Genomic DNA, 13,702 nt, shown 5'->3' with positions numbered 1-13,702 from the left:
ATATATATATATATATATATATATATATAATTCATATGTGATTCACTTATGATTTATATGTGAATCACATGTAATTCATATGAAATTTACATGTGATTCACTTGTGATTTACATGTGAATTATATGTAATTCATATGTGAATCACTTGTGAATTACATGTAATTTATATGTAAATTACATGTGATTTACATGTGAATCACATGTAATTCATATGTGTATCACTTGTGATTTACTTGTGAATTACATGTGAATTACATGTGATTCACTTGTGATTTACATGTGAATCACATGTAATTCATATGTCATTCACTTGTGATATTGTGGCAACCCGAAATTTTCATTTGTATAATTTCCACAGTCAAACGCTTCAAATATTAGTCAAAAAAACATTTCGGTACATTTTTGGCCAGATTTAAGTCCGTTTGGTGTTTTATTTTATTTTTCGTCAAACGATTAAATAAAAGGAAGTGTCGTTATTAGTGAGGTGTATCAAGCAAAACAATCCAACACCTTAGCTAGGTGTTCATGGCCAAACAAGAGGTGTTTGGGCCGTAAAGACCATTTTCCCAAGACCCATGCATATAGCATGAGTTTACACCCTTTTCTCTCATTTTCCCACTTCCCACCTCAAGAACACCATGTTTTTCTCTCAAGTATCATAAGTCCATTCTTCCAAATCCGCCAAAAATGTAAGTTTTCCTTCCTATATTTTTTCATACAACACTTAATTTAGTGTTTTTACATCATTTCATCCTTGGATTTTTTATTTTTACATAGATCTTCAAGTGATCTTCAAAACACCAAGAACACCCTAGTGTTTTTGGGTCCTAAACACTCTTACAAGCTTCCTATAAGTAAGTATACTCTTCCTAGCTAGTTGTTTGCTTAGTATACTTGATAATCCATGGACTAAACACCAAAAAACCCCAAGAACATGAGTTTACGATTTGGGGATCTCCCAAAACCGTAAACACCCCCAAAGGGTGTTTTGATGCCCCTAACACTTTCTAATGCTTGGACAAGAGGCTAGAAACTTGAATGCATGATCTAAGAACCACAAAACACGAAAAGGATGAAGTGGCCAAGAGTTTACGGCCGTGAACCCAAGGGTTTACAACCGTAAACTCCCATGGAGTGGTCCAAAGGCCGCAAACTCCAAAGGGGTGCCATTTCGAGCCCTAACCACTTCCTAAGCCTTTGATTCAAACATAGAACCCATCTTTGTGAAGCATGAGACCTTAAAACACACAAACACACCATTCCCATTAGTTTACGTCCGTAAACTCATGGGGGAAATGGTCCTCCAACCGTAAACACACATAGGGGTGACCATTTGAAATGTAAACTCCATAGTGAGGCCATACACTCCTTAGAAACAACCCGTAGCACTCCTAGCACTTGAAACAAAGTGTTTTCATGCATTAGAGTGTCTTTACTTACTAAATTAGTGATAAAATGACTAATTAGATACATTTATGTATCAATACATGTTACATAGGATCCGTGTGTGTGTCCAAGTCCTCACTTGACACCTAGCATCCTACCCGGCACTTCCATCCACTCCACTCACTGTAGGTGAGTTCATACCCCTTAATTAACCTTTTAAATGTTTTTAAATGCTTTTATGGGGGGAATACAAGTTGAATCAAACAAGTTATAGTATCAATCACATGTGATTTATAACTTGCAACTAAGAGGATTTTCTATACTTTTAACTGCTTTGCCAACACAACTGCTTTAAATGTTTATCAAACTCATCTTTCATGATAAATTGTTATAAAAGTATTTCCAAACTCTTTTAAACTTATTTTGTTCCCAAACCATATCTACACCAATATATTTATATAATAAGACTTGAAGGACTTAGGACTGATAGCTTACCTTACTTCCTGTTCTTGTTTGATGTGGACTTAGGGCATATTGTCATCTGTCCGACTGTCATTGAATTCTTAGTTATATAATATGTATATTTGTGTTGGATATAAAAGTCTTCGCTTCAGTTCAATACCTTTGTGTACCAAGGGCATGCAATTAACATTTCTATTTAACTATAATAGGTATAGTTAAGGATTGCCGCTCATTACCACTATTACCATGACACTTACTATAGTAGTACATGTCACACCCCGAAAACGATGGCGGAAACGTTCCGGGGCGGAGGACGTCATGTAAAGTATCACAACCAATGTACATAGTAAGCATAGTAAACACAACCATTACATTACATTACATAGGGAATTTACATTTGATTAAAAGCAAAGTAATACATGTTTTATATATACATCAGTATATCAAAAGTAAAGACGAGACTTCTATACGCTCCATCTTCTTCAAAAGAAAGCAGGTTACCTGTCTAATGTTGACCTAAGAATACAAGCAGTTTAGAAATATCAGCATAAAGCTGGTGAGTTCATAAGCATGTTTTTGTGAGGAAAATCTGGTTTTTAAATCTTGTGGAAATACTTCCTTTCCTTTAGTAAAGTATGCAGATATATCAAAAACCATAAATTCTGAGTTATGAAATACATATGCATGTTTCCAAGAAAATCCCATATTTTCTAACATGTTTGTCGATAAGAATACCATTCAGTACGAAAGTAGGTAGTTTTAATACATAAAACTACAGATTTAAACACTGGAATACCATCAGGTATGAAAGTAGGTAGTCTTATTACATAAATAAGACTATAGAAGACAGAAAGAAATCCGTGAATAAAGCTAATTCGTTTAATACGTATTGTGAGTCGTATAACCATACTGATTTGACCCGTGACCTCCTTGACGTTCTTTAGGCGTCGAACGATATCCGAAATTTGTCACCCCAGGCATGCCCGCCTAACTGTAGCTAGCAGTTAAGGTGTGGGATTGTCAGTCCCGAATAGATCTATCCACAAATTCCATGCTCTCCCTCCAAGAGACTTTGGTTATACTTCCGGAGAGGATTTATTGATAACCCGAAGGGTATAACGAAGACGAATCTCACAAGCTAGTATTAAATTATTCACGGTATACTTGATCGTTATCGAATTTCCTAATCGTTTGGAACATAGAAGAGTATTAATAATTGAATTCAAAGTGGTTATTAAGCATAATACTCTAAATTAACATGGATAAACTAAATCGGACATAGTTTATCTATTGACTTTGCATGAAATCTGAATCCGTAAAAACAAGTAATGATAATCCCAAATTCTTCCCATAATAATTTGATTGGTTTGGTAAGTTTCCCACACTGTATTGAAAACTATGTAATTATATTGAGAAAACATCCCTTATGCTCCGCATATTACAAAAGGGATAAAGATATCTAAAAGTTTATCAAAAAATCGTATAATTACATCAGTTTTTAAGTTACTAAAATCTTTATGAATTACTTGTATCCCCCCCCCTGAAAAAACATGAAAAACTCGGAAAAAGCATAGGGGTATGAACTCACCAGTCGAGAAAAGTGTTGGTTGGATGCTAAGTGTCAGTTTAGGGCTTGAATACGCGCGAGGATCCTATGCAACATGAAGAGATACATAATTGTATCTAATTAGACTTTGAACTACTAATTAAATAAGATAATACATTCTGAGGTGCGATAATACCTTATCCCAAGTGTTTAGAATGATTCGGGTTCCATCTAAGGGTGTGTAGGGCCTAAATATGGAGTTTGCTCTTCAAGAGTAAACTCTTTGAGGAGTTTTACGGCCCATTGACCATATCCCCATGAGTTTATAGCCGTAAACTCATGGGTGGTGTGTTCTTGGATGCTAAATGGTCTTACAATGCACAAGGGAACGTTCTAGGGTTGAATCAAAGGCTTAGGAAGTGATCGGGACTTGAATTGACCTTGGAAAGGAGTTTACGGTTTATGAAGGTGTTCTTGTTGAGTTTACTACCGTAAACACATGAGTTTATGGCCTTAAACTCATGTTTGTCCATGATTCATGTGTTTTGGTGGTTATAGGTTAAGCATACAAAGTTCTAGACCCAAAGCCATACAAGGTGTTAGGCGCACTTTTACACCCTTAAATGGTGTTTATGGTCCATGAATGAGGGTTTATGGTCCAAGCATGTTCTTGGGCCATAAACTCATGTTTACTCCTCAAATGGTAAGATTTTGGTGCTCTAAGTCCATTCATGCAAGCCCCTAAGTCATATCTAAGCACTAGAAGTGATTTGGAAGGGTTTCGGGGCTCCAAAACCCCATTTATAGGTGTTCACGTTTTAGGGATATTCCTGGACTGTAAACACAAGTTTTTGATGCATTTGGATGGTTTAAACACGAATTTGCATGATAAACAAGCTTAATAACAAGCTAGGATAGATTACTTACCAATTTGAAGCTTGAAAGGGGTGTTTTTGGATCAAACCCGAGTTTTAGAGAGAGTAGTGAGAGAAAGTGTTTTAAGAGAGTGAAAAAGCTTCAAAATATGGTCACTCAATCCCTTATATAGAGGTTGAGTTTGTGGCCCAGAGGAAATCTACCCGATACCGACGCTAAACGGAGCTTTTGGTCGTACCCGATTAATTTGCCGTAACCCGACTTAGTTGAAACTAAAAAATTTCCAAAAGTTTCCGACACTTATGAAGTCAAAATAAAAGTCGCAATTTAATTAACTTAATCCAAAAGTTAACGGAAAATTTTAATAAAAATAAAAACTATATTTTTATTAACGGAAATAGGTTATAGTGACGGAATAAATTTAGAGTTGTCACAGTACAGTTACGAGTCGATACATGCTAAATACTATGTAAAGAGAATACTATATACTATACAAGAGAACACTCTATACATTATACCAGAAAGTACATTATACACTAATACAAGAGAATATACTAAAACAGAATGTGACATACTACTTCTCGATACGACACTTCACTGTGCTATCACCTTGTAACCAGAGTCTCCTGGAGGGAGAGCGGGCATTATGTGTATAGATCTATACGGGACAGACACTCCCACATCCCGACTGCTAGCTACAGTTTGAGCCGACTAGGCCCAGGGGTGACAAAATGTCACCATACTACGTATGACCTAGAGGGTCATCTGTTATTCGATCGTCAATCAGCATGGTTACATACGAGTTCACATTCGGACCTTTAATTAACACATTAAGAATTAAAGGCGAAACAGACTCCCTGAGGTGTATTGTACATTTAATACTACCTGGAGTCTGCATTTTTATTACATTCATCCGGCAGTGACACTGTTGGGGTAAAATATTATTTTCCCAATTACTTTACATGAATGAAGTCTAAAACTATATTTTCATACTAATAGTTTCACTGGGAAAACTTTTACACTTTCAAAGGATCAAACATACAAATAACTGAGTCTTGGTAGAAGACTACTTTTGCTGGAAAATATAGGATTTTCTAGGGATCATACTATTTTCAAACATTGATAACAACTATTATATTACATGATTGTAAACACTTTTATACAAGCAATGACACTAAATACTTATGAACTCACCAAATTTATGCTGATACTCGTTTTCAAAATAACTTGTATTCTCAGGTCATCAGTAGACAGGTACAGATGAAGCTTTTGAGAAAATGGAGTACATACAAGACTCATCTTTTATTTTGATTATACTTTTGGTGTCTAACAAACTGTACAGGACACGCTTGTATTAAAATTATTATATTAATGCAATGGATGTTGTTACTTGTCTTTACTATTATGCATTGTTATGATATTGTACATGACGTCCTCCACCCCAGAATGTATTCCGCCATTCTCGGTTTTGGGGTGTGACAAATATATTGCTAAAATGAAACAAATTAAAATAAACTATAAGGTTAGAAAAAATAAATAATTAAGATGATTTACATGTGCATTACATGTGATTCAAAAATGATTCACATGTGTCACTTGTGATTCACATGTGAATCACAAGTGATTCACATGTAAATCACAAGTGATTCATGAAGCTCAATATAGAAACAATTAAAATAAACTATATGGCTAGAAAAAATAAATAATTAAGATGAATTACATGTAAATTACATGTGCTTCACATGTAAATCAAAAATGATTCACATGTGTCACAAGTGATTCACATGTAAATCACAATATCAGATAAATGGACATTTTCTTCCCCGTCTTTTAAACCCAAAAGCTGAATTCTGAATTTTAGCAAGATTTGTAGATTCATGTTTGTTAGCAAAAAGGTAAAGCAGATAAAAAAATCATACCTTCATTTCATTAGTACCAAAAGTATAATAGAAATACTTTGTTTCAATATCTGAGGCAAAAAAAAATCCAGGTTTCCCTTCGGTTTGAATTTTAGTCCTCACTCCAGCATTTACCACATTTCTTACAAGTGAAGTTTATTGTCATGGGTTCATCAACTGACCTTGTTTGAAACTGGATGTATGCAGCCTTGTTGTGACCACAATCTGGGCTGCAAGAGACAAAGAACATCATAAATTAAAGTTGAAAAAAGAAAAAGTGCATCATTTTACTCAAATTGTGAAGCATATAAATACCTTGATCTGTTTTTGGTGCATTCTTCATGTCATCTTGGGTGATGATGGGGTCAATCTCCTTTTTAACTAAAAATTGCTTTCTTTTGATCTTGACCTGTAAAAGGGAAGAAAAAAGATGCATTTAACTACAAGGAAAAGGAAAAACAATGTGTTGCAATATTGCATGATTGAGTATGATAAATTGATAATTTTATTACCTTCTGCTATATTTGGCTAACATATGGACATGTGGGGCAGAAAAATCTGGAAGGAAGATGCAAATTTGGCAACTCATACTTCAACAACATCCCATAAGTCGGGCAAAATTCCATATCTACAACCCTTTGTAGCTAATGCTCTGAAAAAATACATAGGATATAGTTCTCAGATGTGTGTGTGTTCTATCGGAATGATTTTATTCTAGATATGAATGAACTAGCCAAGATTTTGATTGAGCAGCAATTCATCAAACAAACCATAAAACATCAACCTGATGACATATTTCATCTCCGTGATCTTTAGCTAGATCATCCTCCACTACAGTAGGGTCTAAAGGAAGATTCAATCCAACAATGGCTAATTTTTCTCAAATCCTCACCCATTGAGTTTTCATATCCTTCAAACGATTTTCAGCTTGCCTTTTCTTTCTCCCTCTCATACAGAAATCTTGTTCCCATCTCATGTAATTCCCCTTCAATGTCGGTTGCCTTATGTTGGATTCCGGTTTTAGTTGCCAGTTCTGTTAATGGAATCATCAATTCCTTAGTATTGTAATATGCTGGACTTCTGCAATAACAGATAAAACTTATATATAATTACCTCAAAATAGAATCTCCGAATCTTGAATTACCTAATTTATATCAAATGGAATTTGAAGAAGTCACCATTTGAAATTGAGTGCAGAATGAATAGATCCACATATTAGGAAGAAAAAATTGAATTAAAACGGTTTTAAAGGTGAGATCGTCATTGTTGAATGAAGAACAGAGTAACGCTTTGATGCCATACAGATTCATTTCATCTCTAATTGAAATAACCAACAATTTAATATTAGTTTTGTTACAATCCACTAGATCGAAATTAATGCAATAATACAAATCGATATACCTGGATTTCTAAAATTATGTGTTGAAATCGAAGAACTTGCCAAACTCCTCGATTTCATCAATACGAGTCTCTTTTCTGAATCTAAATTATGATTGTACAAAAATGCTTTCTGATCTATCATACTCCTTCTTCAGATTTCCATTGACATCCTAATCTGGAGAAAACAACGATGATTACGTATGAGTGGTCGATTAGAGCATATTGCAGGATTGAGAGAACGACAACGAGATATATGGAGAAAGAGATCTGGGGAAAATAATTAGTTCACATATTTAACATATGTCGATTAATAAAAATAGATTTAAGATATTATTTAGTTATATATTTGTTTCCTATATTACCCCTATATAATTTAATTGATATGCCCCCTCCTTTTTAGTTTTCTGATTAATTACAAAAACGCCATTATGCATCTTGACCATTCTTTTTTTATCCAGCGTTCCACTTTTAGTTCTCGGGTTCTCGGGAAACTATAAGTTCTCAAATGATCCTTCCTCTATCTCTCTCTCTCTCTCTCTCTCTCTATATATATATATATATATATATATATATATATATATATATATAATTGTTTATTTATAAAGGTCTAATCTAATTTTTAATGTCCAAAGAACTGGAGTAGACTTCAAACTTTTCGTAAATCTCATGTCGATAGAAATGAGAATTTTGACAATGTATCATGCGAGCAACAATATGTAAGTGGTTATCTAAAGAATAATTTTCTTATGTGTGTGTGTATATATATATATATATATATATATATATATATATATATATATATATAAATCTATTATTTTTTTTAAAGAGATATCAATATATTATCTTTGGAACATACATAATGAAATAGCGCCAGAGATAGAAATGCAAACATAAGGTTTACCCGAAGGAACTAACCTAGCAACAACGGTTGAGATAACGTCATTTGAAAATGTGTTAGGTGCTCCGAGGACATATCAAATGAAGATTGGGCGTATGCCTTCTAGTAGACCCTCAAACTATTGTAAGGAAGAATCCTAACAACCTCAACAAATGGAGGTAAACGTAACATAAACCAATTTATTTTTAATTTCAAAATCTCATATAAAGATTGATAAATGCATGTTAATTTGGTAATTTTGATACTCATTATAATCGGAAGTTTGGTTTATGTTCTTACTTTGGTATTTTAGTTTATGTTAGTTTGGTATCTTTGGTAATTTAAATTTTGATATGTATTTTTGTATATTGATAACTTGTAACTTGATAGTTTGGTATGTTGTTAGTTTGGTATTTGCTAGTTTTGGTAATTGAAAGTTTGTTATATAGTTTGCTTTATGTATTTTGGTATTTGATATTTTTGGTATTGGAAGTTTGTTTGGTTTATGTTACTTTGGTATTTGATACTTTTGGTAATTAGAAATTTGTTTGGTGTATGTTAGTTTGGTATTTGGTATTTTTGGTAATTGGAAGTTTGTTATCTAGTTTGGTTTATATTTATTGTTGTTTTGTTATGTTGTCAATTAGGATGTTATTATTAATGTTCATATTTATTTTGTAGGTGGACAATCCCGTTAATGTTATTATAAAAAACACGACATATAGCAAGAAACTCAATCGATTCCAAAAAAAAAGGTTGTGACAGAGGTGGTGGAGATGAAGAGGATATCGCGGGTGATAATGAGGAGAATGATGAGTCAGAAGACGACAATGATGATTAGTTAATTTATGTTTAGTATTTTCCATGTTTGTTAATGATTAAATACTTTATCATCGGATTTTTGTTAATTAAGTATGTAATTGATGTTTATTAATTAGGAGTTTATGTAATGACTAAATACAATGTGGATTATGTATTATGTATTTTACACAATTTTAGTATTGCAATCTATAGATTTTTATTAAATACTTTAGCAGAATTATTTAAAAATAAATAAATAAATAGAATTATCGACGACACTACTTATTACCGGCGACGTATATCAGGGACTACAGTTCCGACGACGCACATTGTGCCAGTGATCGTTAATACTGACGACAAAGATTGTTAGCGGCGATAGTTATTACTGAGGATAAAAGTCTTTTAGCGACAGACTACTAGCAGCGATGTAATAACGGTGACAAGTCATCGGTAATACCTTTAACGGCGACAATTTAGCGGTGACATTTGTCGCCAATAATACCTATATTTTTTTATAGTGTTCCAACAAAATACAATAATGGAAAGAAGAGTAAAAGCCAGGGAGAGAGGCTTAGGGTTTGAATAAAAGAGACAAACCAAGACTTGCCAAAGACAATCACTAATTTAATATGTGCATTTTATAAATCAGGAAATTACAAAAGTAGTCCCTCTATTTTCTTTCTATAGCTTCGGTAACCTCCAACTTTGTACAACTTGTCATTAATAGCCATATCTTTTATTTTCAACAATTTATATCCTACACTTTCAAACAAACAAATTAAAAACTTCTAACTACCACATTTTTCAAGTTTATGATTGATCAAGATTTATTTTTATTTCTCAACACCCTTCCTTAATCCTAAACTTAAAAAACATGTTAACAAAATACATTATTTCTAAGGAAAAATAAAAAGTTGATATTCTTCAAATGACCTAATCAAATTATCAGTCACTTGATTCACACAATCAACCTATAATCTTCATACATTTTTTCTACCGTTGAAGAAAAACTTGTGAAAAAATATATAGCTTTATTCAAAATAAAATAAACTGACTTAAAATACTCCATATAAAATGGTGAATTGCCTTTCAACAAATTTGTCATTTTGGAAAGTTAAAATACACATTTTTATTTTGAGATTTTTAATTTAAACACACAAGTGATCTCAGTCTATCCCTAAGTGAAATAAACACCTATTACAAGAATTGTAACCCTATGTAACCTTGATTGGAAGAACAGTTAAATCAAATCACATCATTACCTCACGTTTGGGATAAAACGGATGTGTGAAATAATAATAAAGATAAATAGATAGACTAACCTGAATGTTGTGATTATAATGGAGGGTGTGAATCTAGATGTTGGATGCACTTTGCTATTCAGAAATATAAATTGCAAGTCTTACACAAAACAACTCTGATTTTTTGTCATTAGTAGAACAAGCCTTATATAGGCAAATATCTTACAAACGACAATTTTAGACTAAGGCTCTATTTGATTTGTGTGTGACCGAGTCGAGTCAGACGTTTTTGGCTGACTCGGTCAGATGTAGGTGTTTGATAGATTAATTTTGGTTGTCTGACTCACAAAGGAATATCTGAGTGGGTTAGAAGAAAAAAAGGAGCTGAGCGAGAAAGGGTTTCTATGTTTCCAATTTTACCCTTGCCTTTGTAGAACTACCAGCGCCTCCATCCCCTTCGGTTTTTATCCTCTTTCAACACGTTTTTCTTCTTCATAGAACAACAAGATCCTTGATTTAAAGTTTCGATTTTTATGTTCTGATTTGAACAACAAGAATCGTCGATTTGAAGGTCCGATTTTTTTGTTCCTCTTCTCATCAGGTAACTTCTTTTCTTGTTTAAAGATCCGTTTTTTTTTATCTTTTATTGTAGTTCTTTTCCTATTTGGTGTTCCGATTTTTGCTATTATATAGCCGATTTTTGTTGTTTGTTGTTGTGTTATTGTTTGCTGCTAATGTATAGTTTCTTAAGACTGATTGGGTCATATTTTTGTTGTTTGAATTTCAGAGTTTTGGTGTTTTGTTATTGTTATTGTTATTGTTTTTTGTTTGTTGTTATGTTGATGTTTGTTGTTTTGGTCAATTTGCAAATTAGTTGTTAATATATAGTTAGCAACGATTCCTTTGTAATTGTAATCTGTTTCCCCTGTTTTCGTCTATTTCTGTTATTCTTGCTCTGTTTTGTACCCATATTTTTTCAATATAATCTTGTGTAGTTGGGTGCTTATATTTTCATGTATTGTTCAGAATATTGTTAATGTACAGTCCATGGTCAATGGCTTTTGAATTATTTCCCCATCAAATACAAATGGAATAAAATAAACAAGAGGTAAAATCCAACGTCAAACAATACTTCAAGGAATTTTCAACCAGATTCAACAATGCAGTCAACCTAGCTTGTGAAACAAGGGATGCACAAATGCATCAGTTTCAATACTTTTTAGTAGATATGTCATGGGCTTGTCAAATATTAACCAAATTATAAATTTTAAAAGATTTTGTGGAGAATTGGATCATGGTATCAGAAAATATTAAGGTAACTTCCAAAGTTTTAGAGGCAATATCATATGGGAGTGTAATCCTATCTACTATAAAACGGCTTCATATGGTGAAAATTTGGCTTCCATTTGTGAGAATTTTGAAGCCTTTGTTTGATTCTTTAACAATTGATGAAAACGAGTGTTTAGTAGTTAAAATGGGTGAAATATGGCAATATTTGAAGTCTGTATTTGCTTCAATAATTCTTGCATTGCCCAGTGGACAAGAAGCTAGACAGGAAGCTGAGATTTTAAATGAATGGTTAGAAAATAAGCATATTTGGTATTTATGAGAATTTTGAAGCTTCATGTAATTGTTATTATTGTTGTTGTTTTTTATTATTATTGTTGTTGTTATTATTATTAAGAAATACAACTTTGGGTATGAAAAAATAGTCCGCTATTCTATTATGATTTTTAAAGTTGGCAAATCGAATATGCAATGTAAGGAAGTGTCGAATATGTGTTGCTATCTATTTTAATATAAGAGAAAATTACAAATTTAGCCAAAAACATTAATTACTTTTCAAATTTAGCCAAAAAAATCGAAGTTGCAAAAATAGTCACTGAATCGCAGATGAGAATGGTCCATCTGCGATTTTGTCCTTCCATCTGTGAAGGTACAAGTACCTAAAGTACCTAAAGCACAGTTGTGCTTTAGGTACTTATACCTTCACAGATGGACTAGTCCATCTATGATTTCCCTTTTTTTTAGTATAAAAACGTTTTTTTTTTCCTTCATTTTTCACTTTTCATTTTAAAGAAACTCTCTCTCTAGGCCATTCCTTTGCGATTTCCCTTCATTTTTCACTCTTCATTTTTCAATAAGGTTATTTCGTAGTCAAACTTATTGATTTCGTAGTCAAACTTATTGATTTCATAGTCAAAATTTAAAATAAATAAATAAAATAAAATAAACATAATTGCAGATCAAAGGGAGAGGAAATCGCAGATGGACACTGTCCATCTGCGATTTTAGTATGATTCTTCCTTATATATACACAAAAAAAAACATCTGCGAATGTACAAGTGGCTAAAAAACGTATGTGCTTTAGCCACTTGTACATTCACAGATGGGATAGGCAAACCGTAGATGGACCATTTTCATCCGCAATTTCGGTGGCTAAATTTGCAACTTCAATTTTTTTTGGCTATTTTCTACAAAGTAATTAGCTAATTTGGTTATTTTTGTAATTTTCTCTTAATATAATGATTATACTGCGTAAGCTCACAATTAGACCTCCTGAAATCTCAATATTCTTTACACCAGGCTAGATTCACCAAATTATCATGATTTTATTCTAAATAACATACGAGCATACACCTAATGTATATATATAGTTTGACGCTTCCATTTTGTGTTATTTACATCTGACTCCCCCACAATTTCTTTTACAACTTTTGCTCCCAAGTTTTCAATAAATCTTCATTTTAGCTCCTCAATAAGCAATATTCTTTCCCTTCTTCGATCATATACTTCATTAATACAAATAAATGGTATGTTACAACTTGAAGAGTGTAAACAACAAATCCTTCTGTTATATGCATGGGGGGCTTAGAGGAGGGGCAAAGTGGGCAGCTACATAGGGCCCAATTTTTCTCATTATATATTTTTGTTTAAAAATACAAAATTATAATAAAGATAAGGGCCTTTTTTCTTGTTCGTCCTAGGCCTTTAAGAATATTTCATTTTTCAGGACCGACCCTGGTTATATACGACTAGATTGGACATTAGTACATGCCAAGCTTCAGAGGTCCACTATAAATGATAATGATAAGAAGGCCATTCATGTTTTGTCCACAGACAAAAAAACTAACAGCATGCGAGCCCCTGGTCCCACCTTTTTTGGTGGGATAAAGATCTGCAATTTGTATCTCGTGACATCAGTCTAAATCTCAGTCCAATGCATGACAAACAC

The sequence above is a fragment of the Lactuca serriola genome, chromosome 6 (assembly GCF_051521515.1).
Source record: "Lactuca serriola cultivar US96UC23 chromosome 6, Lser_US96UC23_V15, whole genome shotgun sequence".
NCBI lineage: Eukaryota > Viridiplantae > Streptophyta > Magnoliopsida > Asterales > Asteraceae > Lactuca > Lactuca serriola.
This window is presented reverse-complemented; position numbering follows the sequence as displayed.